At 41.7% G+C, this 21,916-nt stretch overlaps 1 protein-coding gene across 10 annotated transcripts in view; it reads left to right on the forward strand.

The window, feature by feature from the left end:
• Window positions 1-21,916, forward strand: part of LYPD6B (LY6/PLAUR domain containing 6B) — a 156,941-nt gene that overhangs the window by 41,532 nt on the left and 93,493 nt on the right. For 8 of the 10 annotated variants that reach the window (XM_090279627.1, XM_090279636.1, XM_090279644.1 and 5 more), the window contains one exon: window positions 10,452-10,500. The exons of the other annotated variants lie outside the window; for them this stretch is intronic. The gene's annotated coding sequence lies outside the window, so the exon portion shown is untranslated. The remainder of the gene's footprint in view (window positions 1-10,451; window positions 10,501-21,916) is intronic. 10 annotated transcript variants of the gene reach the window in all.

The raw sequence follows: 21,916 nt of genomic DNA on the forward strand, positions 1-21,916 counted from the left end.
TAAGAATCCACTTTGTTTGGGGCAGTTATACAATTGTAGAACCTACGAAGGGATTTGATGTTGAGTATTGCTAAAGCCAAGTGAAGGAGGAACTCATCTGGTGACTTTTATGTTAATGTAACTTTTCTTAAGTTCTTTTTCTGACTTGAAGCATTGTCCTTTCTCCAACATTTCTGTCTCTACTATAGAAGAAGAACAAGGAAAGACTACTGGGAGAGGATAGGAGCATAGCCCTGTTCAGGAGGCTAGTCAGTGATCACTGGAATTATCTGTAAAAGGAAGGTAGGCTACCAGTGCCTCTGGGTTAATGCAGGCAGCAGGAGAAAGGTCCATTGAGAACAATTCCATCAAAATCCAAGACATCGCCTGGAAGGTGCTCTCTAGCAGAGGGCCTGTGTCTTTGCAATGCTTGAATGTACCATAAGTAAAGTGTTTTCACCAGGTTGGAATGCAGCCCATTTTTTCCTTCCAAAATGAAATGTTTCCAGAGTACATTCCCTGCCCACAGCCTACCCATATCTGCATACATTTAGTAATAGTAGAACCAGGGGGGCTACATCTAGAAAAGGGAGCGGGACCATCGGTTCTCTTCCTGAGAGCCAGGAGAGATGGTTTGGGTTTGTGAATATTACCTTGTCCCTTCACAGCCCTCACCTCCCTGTCCCCACTCTGTTCATACAGACCCAGGAGGGGAACAGGAGCCACAGACAGTGAGCTGTGGCGGTTCCATGAGTTTTAGGATCACAGATTGGTAATTTTAAAATCTGGTGCTTTGTTGTCTCCTTGCTTTTTCTCAGTCTGAGTCCACAGTGCCATCTCTGAACAAGGCTGGCCTCCTTTCAGAACGAGGACAAGGCACACTGCCTTAAGGAAGGTATCAGATGAAATGGAATTGCCTTGTTTATATGGGAACATGTATTATTTTGCCAAGGTTGCCATAACAAAGTTCCGCAGGTTGGGTGGACTAACCAATGCAAACTTATTTTTTCACAGCTCTGTTGGCTGGATATCCAAGATCAAAGTGTCTAGAGGGTTGTTTTTCTCTGCGGCCTCTCTCCTTGGCTTATAGGTGTCTTCCTTCTCTCTGGGTCCCCACATCATCTTCTCTGTCCAGATTTCCTCTTCTTACAAGGACACCGGTCATACTGGATGAAGGCTGATGCTAAAGACCTCATTTTAACTTAATTTTGTCTCTAAAGGCTCTATTTCCAAAGATAGTCACATTCTGAGCTACTGAGGATTCAGACTTCAACATGTGAACGAATATGTATATTAATTTTATATCACATAACAGGAGATATCAAAATACATCCTAGTATTTGATTTCAATATTAAAAATTATTAATATATTTGTAACAGACTCTTGAAAGCAAGCTTCCTGAATGCTGCTCTGCTGTCCAACTTACTCTTCTCCCATCCAACAACAACAAAACCAGGAACAAGAACATGAGCTCGGTGAAGGTGTCGTCTCCAATGAGCTTAGTCAGAAAAAGTAGTACTTCATTGATGGTTTCCTTTTCCTTTGCATCTGTTACTCCCTGTTTGACTTTCAGGTATATAAGGAAAGGAGAAATCAGCTGTGATATAGACTGTTGGACACACTGCTCTGACAAACAGGCTGTGGATTTGTTATGTAAGTCTGCACACCCATGGAGAGCCTCGCCAGGGTCTTGCTCTCCCACCGAGAGTCCCTTACAGGTTCTTGGTGGCAGCTGTCAGAATTGGGACCTGATGCCCACGGGAAATTCTGTAGCCTCTCAGGCTAGTGCCACCTGCCTCAGAATCACATGTAGTGCTTTTAAAGATACTCATGCATGGGCGCTATTCCATAGCTACTGGACTAGTGTTTGGAGACAGGGCCTAGGAATATGCATTTAAACACATGCATCAGTAAGCTCTAGGCAGATAGAATTTGAGAACTACGGCACTGTTGTCAGGACTAGCAATTCTGTACCACTGTGAGGTGGTGACAGTCACTGTTTGTGGGTAAATAATTTAATGCTTTGGTTTCTGTTCCCTCTCATCTCCCCACCACATTTGACCTTCATTAGAGCAGGGATTCTATCTTCTTGCCCTCACATGCCCTCACATTCTGCCTTTGTAATTGTTACATTTCTGTGGGTGTCTGGTAACATCCAAGAATATAGTTATCCTAGCAGGGGGAGTAAAATATGAACAGATAAATTCATACAACAAATGTTCTTGTGTATAAAGTCTATCTTTGAGTTTCAAAATTTAATTATATGAGTGTTGGCTTTTTGGTTTGATAATTTCTTTTTGGACCGTTAGTTACTTGAAAATCCTAATGTCTAGGAGCAAATCCCAGACACATAGCCATCCCTCCTGCTTCTTGGTGGTGGGCCCCATTCCACTGTTTACAGCTCGAGAACACAGTTGCTGTGTATACTCTGCCACACTGACATCCTCCTAAAAGTTTACCTGCTAGGTGCAGGAATTCTGAGGAGTATTCCATTTCGGATAGTAATACAATAATATTATTAAGACTTAAATTGAAGGTTCAGCGTTCAGTATTAGGGCCAAGTGTAATAGTTTAAACAAAGAGTTGCGGAGTCGAGAGTTTAGAGGATTTTCATGGTAGTCATTAACTTTGTCAGGGGCAAGACACCAGCACAAAGAGTATGAAATTCTCCCATTAAAGGCAAGTAGTTGTATCTAATAGACCATTTGAGCCTTTGAGAGGAGCAGGAGAGGTAGTACGGAGTAGTGTCGAACAGCACAATTTTAGAAATGAGAACTGAACAGACCTTCCACGTACTTCTTCAGTGACTTTAGAGGAGCCATTTAAACCCCAAAGTCTCAGTTTTCTCCCTTTAAAATGGCAATAACAGTACCCAACATAGTGAGGATCAAAGGATAGAATACATGTAAAATATGTAGTATAGTGCCTGCCATATAATAAATGCATTTGTGTGCGTCTTCAAGATTCTATGAATGTTATTTTTTAATATTGGGATAGTTATTTGTCATGTAGCATAGCAAACGTGGATAGAGAACATTCTAGGCAATTAGTTCACCTTTAGTTGTATATAAATACATTATAAACCCAACTTAGGTTGGTTAATGTATTTTATTTCAGATTGAAAGGGGCTGATTTCAAGCTGGGTCAGGATGGGGAGGCTGTGTCTGGACACCATGGGAAGTACTGGAGTGAAATGTATCTGTACAGGGAAGATTGGTGACAGGCATGTGCCAGTCCTCTCGTCTAACTTACAGCTAATCTCTTTGGTCCAGTAATGTTATCTTCCATTTTATATTAAATATTATCAAATGATTCTAAAAAATAATTAAAATTCTTAAATCTGATGTTAATGCCTTTTCCTAAATGATCATCCACACTCTATGTATTTATGGTTTGGTTACACTATGCTTCAATGGATGTGCCAGAAAACTTAAGGAAAACATCATTTTGAATAAGTAGAGGAAGTAAATTACTAACTCATGCTACCTACTAACAACCCCTGTTTTGTTCAGTTAGTTTTTATTGTTGCTGCATAGTCTAGCCCATCTGGTAGCTTGTGAGATTTTTAAAATATGAATTTCAAAATATTTAAGTGGTTCAATAAAAAAGTAAATCCATTTTAAAAATCAAAATTGCCTAATCGTGTGAGGCTTAATGGGTGAGTGTCAGAACACTGCTGCTGCTGTCTGCCATGCTTGTTTTCCATAGCTGTGGTGGAAGTCCTGGTCCTTCCTGCCATCCCCTACCTGCCTCGCTGTCTCCCTGGGCAACAGGCACCTGGTGATGTGCAATGGGGATGGAGGCACCTGTTGTGGGAACCCCGAGTCCATGACTCTGCATTGTTGTGCACATTAGTGGGTTCAAGGAATGTTGTGGTTCTAACTACATTCCCGTCGTTCCAGTGTGGTGAGGATTTTGTGGTGTCACAAGATGTTGAATTGATAACAGGTAATATCCTGATAAAAGACTATATTGCAGAGATATATGAACTCACCATTTGAAGGCCATAAATCTAGCTTAAGGCATTAACATAACATAGACACACATGAATCAGATAGGCTTTTTAGAAAATGGATTTATTTTCCTAGAGTTGTTTAGATATAATTTCCAGCTGAGCAGTGGGTCATAATGACTTATAGGCAAATTGAATTCAGTGGGTGCTTAAATAATATGAATAAGTCAGTCTTTCTGGATGATTCCTTTTCATTTTAGACTTGTTTTCTTTTGGCTCAAGTCAGAGGTCAGAAGTATTCACAGAATGTTAGGAGTGAAAATTATCTTTATTGATATTGTCAGAACCCTTAGCTTCTTCAAACAGGATTATTTATTCTAATCAGACTTAACAAAATTCTACATATAAGGCATACTTGGAGATACTATAAAAATCTTTTGCTTCTTAAAAAAATTTTTTATTGAGAACAAGGAAGGAGGGGAGAGAGAGAGAGAGAGAGAGAGAGAGAGAGAGAGAGAGAGAGGAGAGAGAGAGAGATTGATTTGTTGCACGTATTTATGCATTCATTGGTTTATTTTTGTATGTGCCCTGACAGGGGTTGGAACTTGCAACCTTGGCATATCAGTATGATGATGTAACCGACCGAGCTACCTGCCAGGGCAAAGTCTTTTAGTTAATTTGAAAGCATACCCTATTTGTTAAAAATAAAACTAATCTCAAACCACTGGGGCGATATCTCAGACAGAAGACCCAATGGTATCATTACATAAAACAAATGAAGGGACATTAAATCTTTAAAACTTGATACAAAGGAGTAAGAGTTTGTCTTTATTCATTTAATTATTTAACTGATCTTTACTAAGTGCCTGTTATGACAGGCATTGATCATTTTGAAACCCTGAGGCTGTGAAACTATTGCATTGGGCAACATCAGTGTGGTAAGCACGGGAACAGATACATTGATGAAGATACAAATGTTTCTCTTGAGTTTTGTGAAGTTACTTTTCTTTGAATATGTTCTAGTTGGTCTAAATTATTCTGAAAATGCCTGGTGCCATGCATTGAACACAGTGCTTGCAGTGTGATTACATGGAGTAAATCAGGATTCAGTTCTTATTGCCTCATGTCTAAAAGGTAGGATGACGTAGCATTAGCTTTGGGAGAGCTCTATTTTCATTTGTACAAGTTTGTCTATTCTATTATCTCAGTCATCTGTGAAGCTGGGGTTTTGGATCTAAGTAAAGGGCCTAAATGAAATGCAGAACTTTACATTTGTCCTTATTTAAACAAACAAATAAATATATATATATTTATCTCATATATATGATATATATATTTATTTAATAAATAGTTCCTTCTTTCCCCCTGGCTGGTTTGGCTCAGTGGATTGAGCGTCAGCCTGCGAGCTAAGTGTCACTGGTTCGATCTTCCAGTCAGGGCACATCAGAGAAGGAAAACTCTGATTCCAAAAAACCTCCGCTGCCTTGCGGCATACCTCTTCAGGGGAAAGGCTAAGGGAGTAAACCCAGACAGAAAATCCGGAGCCGGAGTCCCTAAGGCGGTTTGACGTTGTAGTCAACACCGGCAACTGCTGCGGCGCACCTGAAGCCAAGCTGTATTGACTCCGTCTTTCCCTTGGACCCTTCAGCTGCGAAGAGAGGGGGGGTCTGCTGCATGGGCAACAGCAGACCCTCCATATCACCCTGCCCAGGCTCTGTAGCTTCAGCTTCACTGGAGAGGACACTCCAGCGTCATCGCAAGATGTCGATTCAACACGGGAGGAGACAGATACCGTGTCACTCCCGAGTCGGACTGCACAGCCATTCTCGGCGGTGCAGATAGACTCTTAAGAAGCTACACCATCGTCTCTCGAGGCTCTGTAGCTTCAGCTTCACTGGAGAGTGCAGATAGACTCTTAAGAAGCTACACCATCGTCTCTCGAGACAGACGGCTGCCGACGATGATAAATAGATCTATTGATTATAGCCTATTCAGAGCCTTTGGATCTTGTTTCTGGTATACCATATTTATTTTATGCTTTTAGTTTCAGGTCTTTGGTATTTTTGGTAATCATGCCAACTATGTCCTCATTCATGTTGAGCAGGACAAGTCCAAGGACAAAGCTTTGAGCTCTGCCTTTCATGAGCTTCCCTTGGGCTTGTAGTAATCATAACTGGCATTCTTTGTTTCTTTAAGTACCTACAAATCTAAGTTCAGTATATATTCTTATTGTCATCAAGTCACTTATCTGTCTATCATTCTACCCATAGGTCAGTTACCATTTACTGGGTGACTCCTGTGAATCACATACTGTGTCACATCTGCAACTAAAATATAGAGAAGACAGAGGCTGAAATATAGTAGAGGGAGAAATGGTACAAAAGGACATTTTTACAGTATGTGACAATTTTAAGACAATTTTGAGGATCATTGCTTTGGAAATAATTGATTCCGGATAAAGGTTTGCTGGGAAGGTAGGATGATAGTTCATGTGAACAGTTATGGTGTCCAGACTGGTGAAGGGAAGGAAAGGAGCAGGTGGGGAAGGAGGTGGGGAGGGAGGGAGAGAAAGAGAGTGATTGAGGGAGATAGAGAAAGTCTGAGAGATTGGGAAAAATGCAGCTCTCAGGGGACTAGCAGTCTTTATGTTTGACAGAATAGGGAAAGTAAGAGAGCTGGAAGGATAGGAAGTTGAGATTCATGGGGTGAAGGGTTGAATTTACGATGTCGCAGGTAGCTGTAAGATCTAGTATGTGGATGGGAGAAGGGCTAGCAGAGCTGGAGGGAAGGTGAAAGTGTCGGCACTGAGGAAGTCAAATACTTGTGATGGCAGAGTGCTGAATAGGCTGTCTACATCCTAGATGGCAGAAGGACTTGGGATGTCATGAAGACCATGGGCCAGGTGTCATTGAGAATGTGGTTGTGACTAGGCAATCTCTATAAACCAGGACAAGCAGACAGTTCTGGAAGTGGCCCTAGAATTAAAGATTTATATCGCAAAGAGATTGTGAGTTGACACCCCATATCTGTTCTTCCTTGGCAACATAATCATGACTTTTATGTGAGCACATGGTCACCCAGAGAAAGACTCCATTTCCCAGCCTATCTTGCAACTAGGTGTGGCCATATGACCAAGTTCTGACAATGGAATGTAAGTGGAAGTGGTGTTTAAAACCAACACAAAGCTTCCTTAGAAAAGAGCCTTCTCTCTTCCAACTTGAGTATGCTTGTGCTTGCCTGTGAAAGGACAGCCCTTTTGTACTATGAAGCAAAAGGTGCTGCTCAGGTTGATAGAGCCATTAGATACTAAATAACCTTGGTTCTTCCTGACTTTGTGAAGCTCATCTTTAGATATTTCTTACATGAGAGAAGAATACAATGTTTTATCTTCTACTGCCATTGCTCTTGGGGTTCTGGGATTCTGTCCCTCATGGCAGAGTGAATCTACCACCATAGTTTAGGATTGGGAAGAGAGGGTAGTTGGCATCAGCAGGGAGAAGCAGTATCTCTGAGAGAGTGCGATTTCAGTTCAAGTCAGAAGGTGGAAACAGTATTCTGAGAAGAGCATATGGATGCTGAAGGACTGTTTTACCTGGAAACAAAGTTGCCAGAGGGACAGTGGAAAGCTCTGAGGGGTGGGGAGCAGGAATGATGGCTGCTAAGGAGAACAAGGATGAGGAAGAGAATTTGGGGATGCATAGACAGGACTTTCCATTTTGGCAGAGCTCAAAGAGGTCAAGGATGTGAGGCACGGTCGTAGAAGCTAACTCAAAGATTCCAGCAGATGTTTGATGTAGTATGTATTGGTCCACATGCTACTTAGATTGGTCCAGATGCAATCAGCTCAAATAAATAGGCAGCCTGATGAACACAGCAGTGCGGAGTAAAGTCTGTTGGTGCTGAGGCCTGGGGCCCTCCTAATGAGATACTAGGAGAGACTGTTGAGATACCCTGTTAATATTTCCATGAGTAAGACTGGGAACAGTATTCAAAAAGGAAGTAAAGGTAGTCTGTTATCTGTTCTGGGACAAACCCCAACAATCTCTACTCTTTCTCTAAGTGCTCATGGGCCACCTCTTGGAAGATCGAGTTTAGGTACTTTCCCTTGGATTTGACGTTTTGAGCTGTCCATGGTTTACCGTTCATTATCTAGACAGCACAGCTCATTCCACAGGCATGTTCTAAAATCACATTTTCTTCATTAACTATGACTTTTACAATTTGTGATTTTCCTTTCTCCAAGAATTTTCTTTTACATTTCTTGCATATATCAGGAATCTGCATTTTGTTTTACTTCTTCAGCTCTCGTCAGTGAATAATTGTTTTTCCCGCTTTATCACGGTCACTTTAAGTTACTTTCTCACATTTATTCCCAGCTCCTCTGGTTTGGTGATGAATTTCTCTTTCATCTCTGATTCTTCTCAATCACTTTGAGACTCTTTAAATCATCTTTGTCTTTCTAATTATAACAAAACAAGAGTTTTCTTGACATTTTTATCTCTGCTGTATTCTATTGGAATATTACTTTGATATTGTGGAGTTGATACAGATGGTGGAGCAATAAACGGGTAAAATAAACATATATAATGAATGAGATTTCCTCCAGCAAATAAGAAAATAATTATCTACCTAATTTTTGGTACTGATTTTATTATTTTAGGTCCCTGTGTGTGAATGAATAGACATAATAAAATAATACATAGAGTAAAAAAATTTTTTTCTTCCTTTTTAAATGCTCAAGCAAGGATTTCAATGCCAGCTGCAATTTCACTAAGTAAATGTAAATGAACTTTTGACATAGGAATGATTGGACTCTGGCTCCCACACATAAGGAAAATTGAATACAGCCTTGTAACTTCACTTCAGGAATTCCAGGGACATGATATAATCTTGGAGACCTATTTTGCATGGGAAGATCATAATTAGATTTGCTGAACCAAATAGTCAAAGGATTGTCTGCAAGATGCCACTGAACTAACTCTGGACAGGTGTAAAAGAACAGTTAGGAGACTGTTACCCTGGGGTGAACCACTTGAGGATTAAGTTCTGGATATGGTGCCTGATTAGGGCCAGGAGAGTAATTATGCATTTCCTGTAAGACTGGAATTCTTGATAGCATTCATTAACTCTCAAGATGGGTTCTTTTTTGTAAAGAAGGATGAGAAAATTAGATTTTACTTTGAACTTAGCTGAAACAAAACAACATTTATGGACACTAAGAATGTAAGCACCATTTGTAATTCCTGTTTCTGTGTCTGATCCTTGTCCATAGATAACAACTAACTTGCTAGTTGTAACCAGGGGCTTCAAACAACCACTAGATTGTTGCTTTCTTTCTGGGCATTGCTTAGTCACTTGTCAGAGGACTTTTAAGGAGGATGGGCAAGTATCCAGTAAAACTCCGAAAACAGCTATTAAAGCAATAAAAATTATTAACATCTTATGTCATTATTCAGGCTTCTGTGACTTTTAATGTTCAGGAATTTTTGTTTTAAAAGATTATAGCACGGACACCATAGCTGATGCACTAACATAAAGACAAAGTTTGGAAAGACATTTCTCTTTTTAAAAGGATGCTGTGTTGTCCCATGTGATACCATGCTCCCAGTTGAAGACATTTTATTTTCCAGCATGTCTAGCTGGGCTCCCCCACCCGCAGTGGGAGTTTGTTTAAGCACAGCAGTGCTTAGTAATTTATTTGCATGCACTTGGGTTGAACAATAAAAATTATTTCCACTTAGCTAATCTGGTTAATTATTCCTCTCTGATGTTGAAGCCATCAGATTTTGTCAGGTGGAAGAGAGGAACCGAGAGCAAAAACTCGAAGGAGACCATGGAAGAGAGCACAAGACAGGGCAGGCGTGTCAAGGAAGTGAAAGGGAGAGAGGCCAGTGTGACTGCAAGAGGGAGAGGGGCTGATCAGTAGAGGGTGAGGGAAGGAGAGCAAGAGGGAGAGTGGGGGCGGGGAAGAGTGAGGAGAGGAGAGAGAAGGGGAGTGGGGGGAGGGGGTGGAACAAAAGAGGGAACGTGCAAAAACAAGGATAAGCTGAGGAGGGATGAGGAAAGGGAGAGAAAAATGGGAGCTGGGGAGTCAAATCTGAGGAGGTCTTGTGTTTGGTAGGGCCCCTTGGTAACTGCCAGAATTCGTTCTGATGAGTTATCGTGGAGCAAATATAAGTAAGTTTATTGTATGCTGGTTAGTGAATGGAAAATCACTTGAGAGACAAGTAGCAGATTTACCCCTACAGGTTAAATTTCTTTATTTCCATTTAGTCCATGCTCTCATCTCCTGAATTTGGGTCCTGGGCTGCATTAATCATTACTTAATATTAATATGGAAATGAGTTTACCCTGTTGCAAGTCCCAGTTTCAATCAGTAAGTAATTATGAAAATTAGTCTTAAAGATCCTGTGAAAAAGGGTGTTGCTTTCCAGGCAATAATTAAACCTCTTAGCCATCTCTGGGTGGTTGATTTTTTCCTTCTTAAGTTGTTTATTTTCCTAAACTTCCTTTCTGCAGGTGAGAAAAGATGGCGAGTTCCTGCTGACTGAGGGATTCATTAGTGGAGGTGGGTATGTTTCCATCAAGAGAAGAGAGTGAATGGAATGTTTTAGAGCTGAAGACAAAGAAGGAAAGAGCATCTGTTTTCTTCTGATCTGAAGCAAAGATGACTACTTTATTAAGTGTGCCCAGAACCTTTAAAACTCCAGTTATCAGTTATCTTCATAGGACTATTTTTGAGCAAGACCGCCATCCTCAGTGGGAGTCAGCCAAATGCTGCCAATTTTATTTTCTGGTGATTAGTAAACAGGTGCTCAACAATAGCAGCACATAATAATAATAATAATAATAATAATAATAATAATAATAATAATTATCATCATCTGTAAAGTGCTGTGGAGCTGTTCATTACTACGCAATGGAGTCTGAAGGGCTGGTAGGTATGCTGCTCTGGTGGCCCCATGTACCCCTGCCCTTCTGCTCCCACCTCCTTTCCCCAAAAAGGGAGCCTCCCCCACCAGCAGAGCAGGGCAAAGCCATTTTGAAAGTCCTTCAAGTATGAAGGCGTCAAGGACATAGTATAGATGTAGGCATCGTTCTTCAACTTTAAATCTGCAGAAGTTGCAGTCTCAACAGGGTGTTAGAAAAGAGTCTCTCTCCTGTGCACACCACACAGAGGAGCTCACTGGGGATGGGGAGTAGGGTTGCCAGATAAAACACATGACATCCAGTTACACTTGGATTTCAGATAAACAACGAATAAAACATTATTCGTTGTTTATCTGCAATTCAAACGAAATTGAGCCTCCTGTGTTTTTATTTGCTAAAGTGGCAGTCCACATTGCATCACCCCCGTTGGGGAGCACCAGCCCCTCATAGTTCCGCGGGGCAGGGACGGAGCCTGCATTCCCAGCGCAGTGACTGTTCCGTGTACCTTCCTCCAGAAGGTAGTGTCAGTGGGACTGCGAGTAATTGCAAAAGGAGAAAGCAGAGCTTTTGGATTAGATATCACCAGAGATTTATACAAGTTAGAGTAGGCAATAAAACAAGCCTCTTAAATAAATTAGGTTGCCTTACTGACTTTGGGTAAAGTTAATGGCTGTTGATCTGTCAGTGAGAAATACAAGTGTGTTTGAATCTAAACATCAGCAGTTTTCTTGGGCTCTTCGGTCATTTCATCATGTACCCCACGTGATTTTTAATGTACAGACTTAAGATTTATTTAATGACAAAGTAGAGGGGAGTATAGTTTTTTAAATGGATTGGGTCAAATATTACACTTTTTATTACATCAAGCCAGTGTCTTTTAAAGATCTTGCAAATAAAAATTGTAAATAGTGGCTCATTTGTTATAACTTCTCCTTTTATTTGCTTTTTGAGGGAGTTAGCATAGAGCGATGGAAATCCTGGGAGTTAGGACACCTGGCCCCCAGTGCTCTCCCTGAATTATTTCCTTGTGAATGGTACTGATGTGGGTACATTCTGAATTTCATTGTGAATTCCTGAGACTTAAGTTTTCTGAGGTTACCTTAACTTTTATGTTCTCAGACTGATTTGGGTCCATGTGGTCAAAATCTGTTTGTCCTGTGTGAGTTGTGTAGGGCATGACCATGGAGATTTAAAAATGGGTTTGATTTTTGCATTTTGCTTCTGTAAGTTAAGCTCAGCTACTACATGAGTGCTTTGGAACTTGGATAGGTACAGGTACAGGTACATATTCAGCATGCTGCTTTAACAGTAGACAGTAAAGACAAATGTGAGATGACGGGACTTTGGTGCCCTGCCCTGCCCTGCACTTTTACAAGGCCCCCAAATGCTTTTCCCGCAGATTGAACTGTCACACAATGATCAGTGACTTCGCATGCTTCCTGAATTCTTGACTGGCTGCCAAAACAATTGCGCAAGTAAATTGTTTCCTGATGTCCAACCGCCGTTAATATGCCCCATATACAGCTGGTTATGAGATGAGTTTTTGAAGGTATGCTGCCTGTACTTTAGTGAAATCGATAATAAAGCTTTGCTGTTGTGGTCCACAGGACTAGGGTGGGCAGGTAAAGCCCTCCAGAGGGACAGAAGCTCTTCTCTTACCTCTGTTTCCTCAGAGACCAGAGTGGGTGTCTGAGCCACCTGATGACTCTCTCACGTCAAGATCAGAGGAGTGCCAGTGGGAGGCAATCCATGCTGCTAGAGCCTCCCAAGCGTGGAACCCAGTGGAAGTTCAAGGCCGTTAAATACTGTATCTCTGAATAATGATGGGAGTCCTGGTGAAGCCCCCTCCCAGGCTTCTCTGAGTTCTCCAAAGCTCTGTGACCAGGAGCAATGCCTAATTCAGGATTGAATGACTCCTTGTATAGTGGCTAATCATCAGGAATGCAAGTCTTAAACCTAGGGACTGTTAAAACCTTATTTCCCAAGGACTGAAAGGAGAGCTAGCTCTCCAGGCGAGACCACACCCGATTGCCCAGCCTTAGGCCAGACAACCTGTAAGTCTGTTGGCACAGCAGTGTCACATTTAACAGGGGCTTTGGTTGGAAGTCATTCCCAGATGTGTGCAGGCTGCAAGCACTGCTCTCAGCAGCAGCGGTCCCTCCATGGTTCCAGAGCTTCTGAATAAGAGTTTTGTCCTCATTATGTTCAGTTTGAGGAATTTCACACTTTTTTTTCTAGAGAACCATTGATACAGACTCATTTCCTGTTAGGAAAATATTGGTTATTGAGGACCGCTGGGGAGGGACAGGGTATGGCAGAGTCCATGATCCTCTAAATTGGATCATTCTGTATTTTAAAGTCATTATCAAGTTTTCACCCCTTTCCATTTGAACCAGGGTGTGACCCCAGAATGGTTCCCAACTCAGTTTTCAAGTAGTCATTGCTGACCAGTTGGCGTTGACACATGAGTTGATGCCAGTTTGCCTCTTCGGGTTTAGATAGATTATTTTCTTCACTTTTTTCTCTAGATATTTGTATTCAAAAGCAGTAGGTCCCTCTGCCTGTCACCAATGGGCAGTGGGTCCCTGTACTGGACTAGAGGAGCTGGTAGAGGGTCACTTTCAAAGAGAGGTAACTGGCCAATGTATCCTCTTCTTGGAAACTTTAGTTCCTCTCCACAACCCTCTCCTACAGGCTTTATGAACCAAGCCTGTCTTATTTATAAGGACTTTTAAAATGGTGGCTTGGTGTAAGATATTGTAAAAGACAAAATAAATTCATATTTGAACTTACTAACATTTGTGAATTCTCTTTTCAAGATTGCCAGGTAGATTGGTCGTGAGTGACACAGAATTCGAAGTATAAAGAGCAAAACAAATGAAAATCTCCTTCCTGTCTGTGTTAATACAAACCCAGGCCCAGCTCTTTGTGGCATTTCTAATCAGCTTCTTGTCGCTTGAACCAACCCTTGTCACAGTTCTGATCTTTCAGACAGAGCTGTGTCTTCAGTTAGAACCCATTTGCTTAGACCCTGTTTTCCCCACTTCTGCTGCTTTCAGTACGTTACCTTGACTTGATGTTCATTAGTGTGTGCCTTTGGCAAAAGAGGCGCACCTCTGGACTTGACTGATTACTCGGTTATCAAATATCAACAGGACTGAAAAGAAACTGCCATCTCAGGAAGGGGTGCTTCTCTGCCAGAGCCAGCCGCAGATGCAGCAGTGGTGGGGACAGGGCCCGCAGCGGTGACACAGAGCCAGGCGAAATCTGGAGCCCTCAAGGGAACTGTTGGTGCTTCCTTTTTCTCTAACAATTTCCCCACGGAGGTACTCTTGGGCCACCGCACAGCCCAGAGGCTAGAAATTAAAAGGAATTGGGATGGGGGGACACACCACTGATAGCCCTAGAAAGTCAGTCACTGAATTATGAATTTGGTAATAACTAGTGGAAATGCTGATGCTTAGGTAATGCTTGGCAAACCATCAAGTATAGTCATGCCTCTTGTTCACTGCACAAGGGCATCAAGCCAGAGGTTGAGTGAGGCCAAAACCCAACCTGTCATCTGTCTCGCAGAGGCTAAGTTGGCCTGGAGAAAGGGAGGCCTTTTTCAAATGCTTGTACAGACACCATCCTCTCACCAAGCCCTGTGGACAGGTGGCGCTCATCTGCCTGGAGTGGCCTCCTTTTCCTCATTTTTGCAAAGGTGCCATATGGGCTGGGAGGGGCCCTGATGCTTCTCCGAGGTGCTCCGGGTAGGTCATACTTTGAAGTGAACTCTAAGTCCATGTTGGACTCCTGGCTCAGGAGACGTGCTCTCAGAGATCCTGGAGGGCAGGGACTACCGTGCACAAGATGAGTTCAGGATGCACATGATGACACATGGAAGAAGTTATTCCTTTTCAGCTCTCTTTCAGTCCTGCTCATAGGTCTGGAAGAAAGTATCAGTTTGTTAAAAGAGGTATCAAATGCTAGAGATGCCTTTGTTAGCCACACCAGCCCCAAAGAGAGAGCTGGACTTAGACCCAGAGGTTTCTGCAGGGAATGCTTGTACACATTTACTGACATCTTTAGTGTTCATTGTATTTATGTCTGGAATTATCTTCTGTCTTTGCCAAGGGATACTGATTTTCTATTCAAAGAAGTGAAGTAACATTTAAAATATAACTATATAAAAAAGATGAGTTGATTTCTTCATTATTTTAGTCAAATCCAAATTGTCACTGGCTTGAGCTGCATTTAGAAAACACTGATTTAGTGTAAAGGGACCAAATGTAAGATGGAATTATGAAATGACTGGAGGAAGGGACTTCCGGTCAAGGTGGCAGCGTAGGCAGACATGACTTGCCTCTTTGCACAAACACATCAAAATTACAACTATAGAACAACCATCATTCAGAACCACCAGGAACTGAGTTGGATGGAAGTCTGACAACTACAGAATTAAAGAAACCGCATCCATCCAGACTGGTAGAAGGGGCGTAGATGTGGATCGGGCTGGTCCCACTCCCATGGGTGTTGGATAAATTTTCAGGAGGGATAGCTCAGGAGTGAAGAGTCCCAGACCCCCACCAGGCCCCCAGCTCAGGGTTCCAGTCCCAGGAAGATAAATCCCCACAACTTCTGGCTGCAAAAATCAGTAGAGATTGAGTCAGTGGAAGAAACTGCTGGAGCCCCAAACAGTTCCTCTTAAAGAACCCACACACGGCTCACTTACTGAGACTTACTTGCTCTTAGCTCCAGCAGCTTGAAAGGCACCAGTGGTATACAGGGAAAAACTGAAGTGTCTGATATCGAGGTGAGCAGAGGCCACTGTCCCTTTTCTAAATCCTCCCACCACAGAGCCACAGAGCTGGCACACTGGTGCCATATCCGAGCTCCATCAACCTGGCTAACACTGTTTGACCCACCTTGGAGGTCCGTAGAGACTGCCCTGCCTAAGGTATGGGCCCACCCAAGCTGCTTTTCCATATGAATGGCTGGTCTTGGCTCTTGCTTCATAACTTCCTAAATCTTATCAAACAATCAACAGCTGGCCTCAGTGAGTTCCAGGCCTAGCATTCACAGCTTGGCTTTGCCTGGGAATCTCCAAGCCCAGCACAAGTAATAGCCATCTCAGATTGCTTTATAGCTCAGGCAAGGTGGCCCCAGGCAAAACTCACATGGGAGCTGACCTTGGCCTGCATTGCCTAGGAAATCCCAGGGTCAGTGCACCCAGTGGACAGCTACAGACCTCGTCAGAACACCAACACCCTGCCCCTTGCACAGATGATCCCCATGGAAGGTGAAGGTTGGTGGTAAGTGGTCATAGCCAATCCTTGCAGCTCACTGGCCTGGGTAAATCCCTCTCATTGATCTGCAAATAGCAACCAAGGTTCAATTATAAGAGGAAGGTGTACTCAGCCCACATGAAGGGTGCACCTTGAGTACCCAGCTTGGGTGATAGGGGTGGCTGTGCCACTGCACCCTACAGGACACCTACTATATTAGGCCAAACTACCAAGACACAGAGTCAAAGCAGCTCTACCTAATACAGAGAAACAAACACAGGGAGGCTGCCAAAATAAGGAGACAAAGAAAGATGGCCCAAATGAAAGAACAAATCAAAACTCCAGAAAAAGAACTAAACAAAATGGAAGTAAGCAGTCTATCCATTGCAGAGTTCAAAACACTGGTTATACGGGTGCTCAAGGAACTCAGGATCTCAATGGCATAAAAATGACCCAGTCAGAAGCAAAGGATACACTAATTGAAATAAAGAACAATTTACAGAGAAACAGCAGTAGAGTGGATGAAGCTGAGAATCAAATAAATGATTTGGAACATGAAGCAAAAAACAACCAGTCAGAGCAAGAAGATGAAAAAAGAATCCAAAAGAATAACAATAGTCTAAGCAGCCTCTGGGACATGAACAGTGGTGTGGGGATTGCCTGAGGGAGTGGGCTGTGTTGGGTGGAGAGTGGCAAAGGGGGAAAAATCAGGACAACTGTAATAGAATCAATACAATATAATTAAAAAAAATTATTTGAGGAAGAGGCCTGTATCACAGTAATGCAGGTTTTTGTTAACATCTGCTGAGAAGAGCATGAAAAGCAACATTTGCACTGTCATTGGAGGGACTTGGGTTTAAACGTACATGTAAGTGTGTGTGTCCTTGTGTTTGTGTGTACCTGTTCCATAAATGGAAGCTGAGAACTTGTGGGCTCTTGTGTTCCTGAGGACAGGACTAGAAGGTATAGGGGAGACTGGAGCTAGTTAGAAGTCAAGCAATTGACCCCACATTTTTTTTCCTGTGGGGAAGAAATGGCTGAATTAAAGGCAGAACTCAAGCTCTTGCTTCATATTTCCCTCTATGTCTCTCCTTCATTCTCTGTCTCTCAGCCTTGTTCACACACAAGCGCGCGCGCGCACACACACACACACACACACACACACACACACACTCCACCAGTGATTCAAATCTGCTGTCTCCCTTGTAGAATTCCCTGCAGAGGCCACCATACAAAGTAACAGACATGGGGACCCAAGGACACTGTTCTCAGACATCTTAAGGTGAAATAACACATTTCATATGGTTGAGGTTCCTGCAGTAAAAGCATTGTTCGCTATCCAGTGACAACATTTGTTTCTGTTTACATAAAGACAAAAAGTGTTGTCTGATATAATCTCAGAGAACTGCTGCCACAGGCCTTTGAAACAATTAGTTTAGACTATTTCACAGAGGATTAAGCTTAACAATGTCAGTCTGTTCCTAAATACTCTTCAAGACAATTTTTGCAATGAGGCCAAAATTTAGGTTGTCAAGAGGACAACCTCAGATAGGCAATCTCAGCTTTTTCTTTTAAAACAGCTTTTTTTTTTTGGACATATAATAAACTACTATAAACTATACATATTTAAAGTGTAAAATTTGTTAAGTTTGACATGGGTGCATCTATGAAACTGTCACCATAATCAAGGTAAAGAACACGTTCATCACCCTGGAGGTTTCCTGTGCCCCTTCACAATCCCCATCTTCCCCCGCTCTCTGTGCCTGCTTTTCCACAGGCAGGAAATGCCTTCTATCACTATAGGTTGGTTTGCATTTGCTAGAGTTTTATGTTAAGAGTACAGTATGTACTCATTTTTGTCTTCTTTTACTCAGCATAATTAGAGATTCATATAAGTGTGTGTATCATTAATTTTTTCCATTTACTGCTGAATAACATTCCATGGTATGGTTATACCCGATCTGTGTATCCGTTCACCTCTGATGGACATTTGGGTTGTTTGTCGTTTTGGGCTATTACAAATAAAGCTCCTGTGAACATTTGTATACAAGTGTCTGTATGGATGTACATTTTCTTTTCTCTTGGGTAAACACCTAGGAGTGCAATGGCTGGGTCGTAAGGTAGTTGTATGTTTAACTAATAAACCATCACACTCCTTTCCAAAAAGTTATACCATTTCATGGATCCACTAGCAATGAATGAGTTTCAGTTTCCCCATATCCTTGCCACCACTTGGTATGTAAGCCATTTTATCTCATTGTGGTTTTAATTAGCATTTCCTGACTGAGTAATGATGTTGAACATTCTTTATTGCTATCTACCATTTATATATGTTCTTTGATGAGGTACCTACTCAGTTTAAAAATTGGACTATTTTCTCATCATTTTTGAGCATTCTTATATATTCTGGATGCAAGTCCTTTACCAAATATATGCTTTGCAAATATTTTCTCCTAGCCTGTGGCTTATCTTTTTATTCTAACAGTGTCTTTCAAAGAACTGAAGTTTTAATTTTGATGAAATGCAATTTATCAATTTTTTTATGATGATGAGAAGGAGGGAGTGAGGGAAAAAGAATGAAATTACGAAGATTTTATTGTTGTTTTGGTTGGTTTTTCTCCCTCCCTCTTCCTAGCCCAACAACAAAAAAAAAATGAAGTTGCTTTTTACTGGTATAGAGAAAACTGAGAGGTGACTTAGGAGTTCAATTTTGACCTGTTAAGTTAGAGAGTCCTATAAGGTGTACATACAAGTCTGGAGTACACTGGAGACGTCTGGGCAGCAGTCTGGGTGAAGAGTCATCAGTATGTAGTAGGCATTGAAAGCATAGGCCTGGGTGAGGTCACCTGGGGAGTAAGTAGAGAGGGAGAATGAAAGAAGGCTGGGGATTGGAATTGCCCAACATTTAGAAGTCAGGATGGTGGAGAAGAGCCCTCGGAGGAGACCAATGGGGAATGGCCAAAGAGGAAGGGTGGTATTCAGACAGTGACATCTAGGAACCAAGAGAAGAAACTGTTTCAAGAAAGAAGATGCCATGTATCAATACAATGTCAGTTGCTCTTAAAGTTGGAGAAAACGAGGCCTTATAATTAATTGACTTTGGAACTTGGCCATGTGGAGGACATTGGTGACTTTGACGAGTGCAGTCTTGCTGAAGTGGCAGGAATGACAGTGTGACTGGAGTGAGCTCAAGAGAGAAGGTAGGAGAGGTGGAATGACAGTGAGCATGGAAAGTCTTTGGAATCGTGTTGTAAAGGGGACACAGGAATAGAGTGTGATCAGATACATATGCCTGGGATGCTTAGATGTCTTCAAGGAGACACAGAAAGGGTTCCCTGCAGTTACCTCTGAAAAGGAGATTGAGTGGATGTGGATATAAAGGAGATTGAGGAAGATTTCTTTTCCCCTCATCAAACTTGCGTTGCTCTTATTGAAAAGCAATCCTTACAAGGTTTATATTAATATGTGAAAATACACATAAACATAGACTTTGGTATACATAGTACAATTAGGGTAAACAAGCAAAAACTATGCAGAGAAAATACAAAAAGAAAACATATAAAATATTAAAAGTAATATGTGGCATAAATGGAATGAACTTTGGAATCTGGAATAATGTAAAGTGCCTCCGAATTAATAGGTTCTTGGGCCATTAGCAGTATTCCTTATAATTTTCTATATTTTCCAATGTTTTAAAGGGAGAAAATATTCATAATATTTATATATTAATATTGTAGTTAAAAGTTAGAAACATTGAAAACAGACTGGATCAGCAGTTGCTGAAATGTTAGCAGTGTTTGGTTCTAGGTCGTTTTCCACTTGGTATGGTTCCTGTGTTGTTAAAACCAACCAACCAACGTATAAACTGAGTTCCTTTAAATAGGTACAATCAGGTGATCTGTGTTTTTTGCTGAGGTCACTGTTGAACAAGAGAAGAGGGTGTATGGTAGAAAACTTGGATGGTTCCTGCCATCTGAAAAATCAGCTGGAGAAAATTTAATGCATCAGCAAAATAGGTTAATGAAAATGTGACTTCATTTATATATAGTCTTCAAGGCTCAAATCTCCTGCCTAACCTGAGGTCCGGCTGTGAGGCTTGTAAGGACAGTTCCAGTTTAACTTTTCCTGGTGTTATTACTTAGAGACCCCTTTCCATTCAGAAAGTGTTCCATTTTTGAGGATGTATTATGTGATCCCTCTACTTAAGGGATTTAGAACCCTTAAAAGTTATCACAGGACTCAATAACACTCTTGGATGGCTTTGCTCAAATATTTGTATATTAAGATGGAGAATAAAATTTAGTCTAATGGGTCAGTGACACTAAAATGATATCAAAGTCAACTACCAGATTTAAATTCTGTGATAAAGTTGAGAAAGATAAATAACATTTGGGATAGGAAGATAGACTCCACAGTGAAGTTTTCTGTCCTTGCTAGTTGGGCAATATAAGTATTGGTTCTTAATGTAGGCCAGGGAGAGCAATATTAAGTAAAATATGTTGCAATTCATAAGGCTCTATTCAGATGTGAAGTGCTTTCATTTGTATTATTCCATTTGAGTCTATGATATGCTCCAATAATTTTTTAAATAGATATGGGAATAGCTAGTAATTAATTGCGGCATACCTCTTCAGGGGAAAGGCTAAGGGAGTAAACCCCAACAGAAAATCCGGAGCCGGAGTCCCTAAGGCTGTTTGACGTTGTAGTCAACACCGGCAACTCCTGCGGCGCACCTGAAGCCAAGCTGTATTGACTCCGTCTTTCCCTTGGACCCTTCAGCTGCGAAGAGAGGGGGGGTCTGCTGCATGGGCAACAGCAGACCCTCCATATCACCCTGCCCAGGCTCTGTAGCTTCAGCTTCACTGGAGAGGACACTCCAGCGTCATCGCAAGATGTCGATTCAACACGGGAGGAGACAGATACCGTGTCACTCCCGAGTCGGACTGCACAGCCATTCTCGGCGGTGCAGATAGACTCTTAAGAAGCTACACCATCGTCTCTCGAGACGGACGGCTGCCGATCAAATTGATCTGGGAATAAAGTCATTGTCTCCTTATGCTCTTCCATTATAACACACATCTGGGAGCTTTTTTCATACTCTCCAGGTGGGGCTTTTTCTGACTAGGACAAAAAGTGAGCTTAGGTGGCTTCCTGAAGTAAACTGTGAGTTACCTTTGCTTCGTAAGCTATTGAGTGTAGGACTGAAAAATCCTTGCCCATTTCCAAGATGGAATAGTAGTTGGTGGGCTACTGTCAAATTTGGGTATGTGCCATTTATCTCAACATTGGAAATTTCATTCCTTTCTCTTTCCATACGAAAGTCCAGTATAGCAAAGGCAAATCCAGCTGTGGACAGAATAGTTAAAAGGGCTTTAGGGGGTTGACCTGATACCATTTGAGGCTTTTACTTAGTACTTTGCTCACATACCAACTTCTAAAGTAAGGATTACAATATGGAATTTAGGGATTGAAAGGAAAAATAAGAGCTTATAGCTAATGGCTCTTTCAACTTTTTCTGAGCACACAATCCTTGGAGAAAAGTCTTATCATTGTGAGTAATGCTTTTATCTCCATGTCAAGCAATATTTCATTTTGATTCAGGTATCCAGGGTCTGGATATGTATTTCTTTTTGAAAAAAGAGTTAGCATTTTGTGCTACTAAAGTAAGTAACTACTGATAAAGAAAAACCCCAATACAGCTCTTCCCTGCTTTCCTAAAACCATATCAAGGCCCACATATCTGAGACAAGGAAATTACACCTTAAGGCTCAACAGAGAAGTCATAAA

This window comes from Furipterus horrens, unplaced genomic scaffold (assembly GCF_987537825.1).
Source record: "Furipterus horrens unplaced genomic scaffold, mFurHor1.1.pri manual_scaffold_1, whole genome shotgun sequence".
Lineage (NCBI taxonomy): Eukaryota > Metazoa > Chordata > Mammalia > Chiroptera > Furipteridae > Furipterus > Furipterus horrens.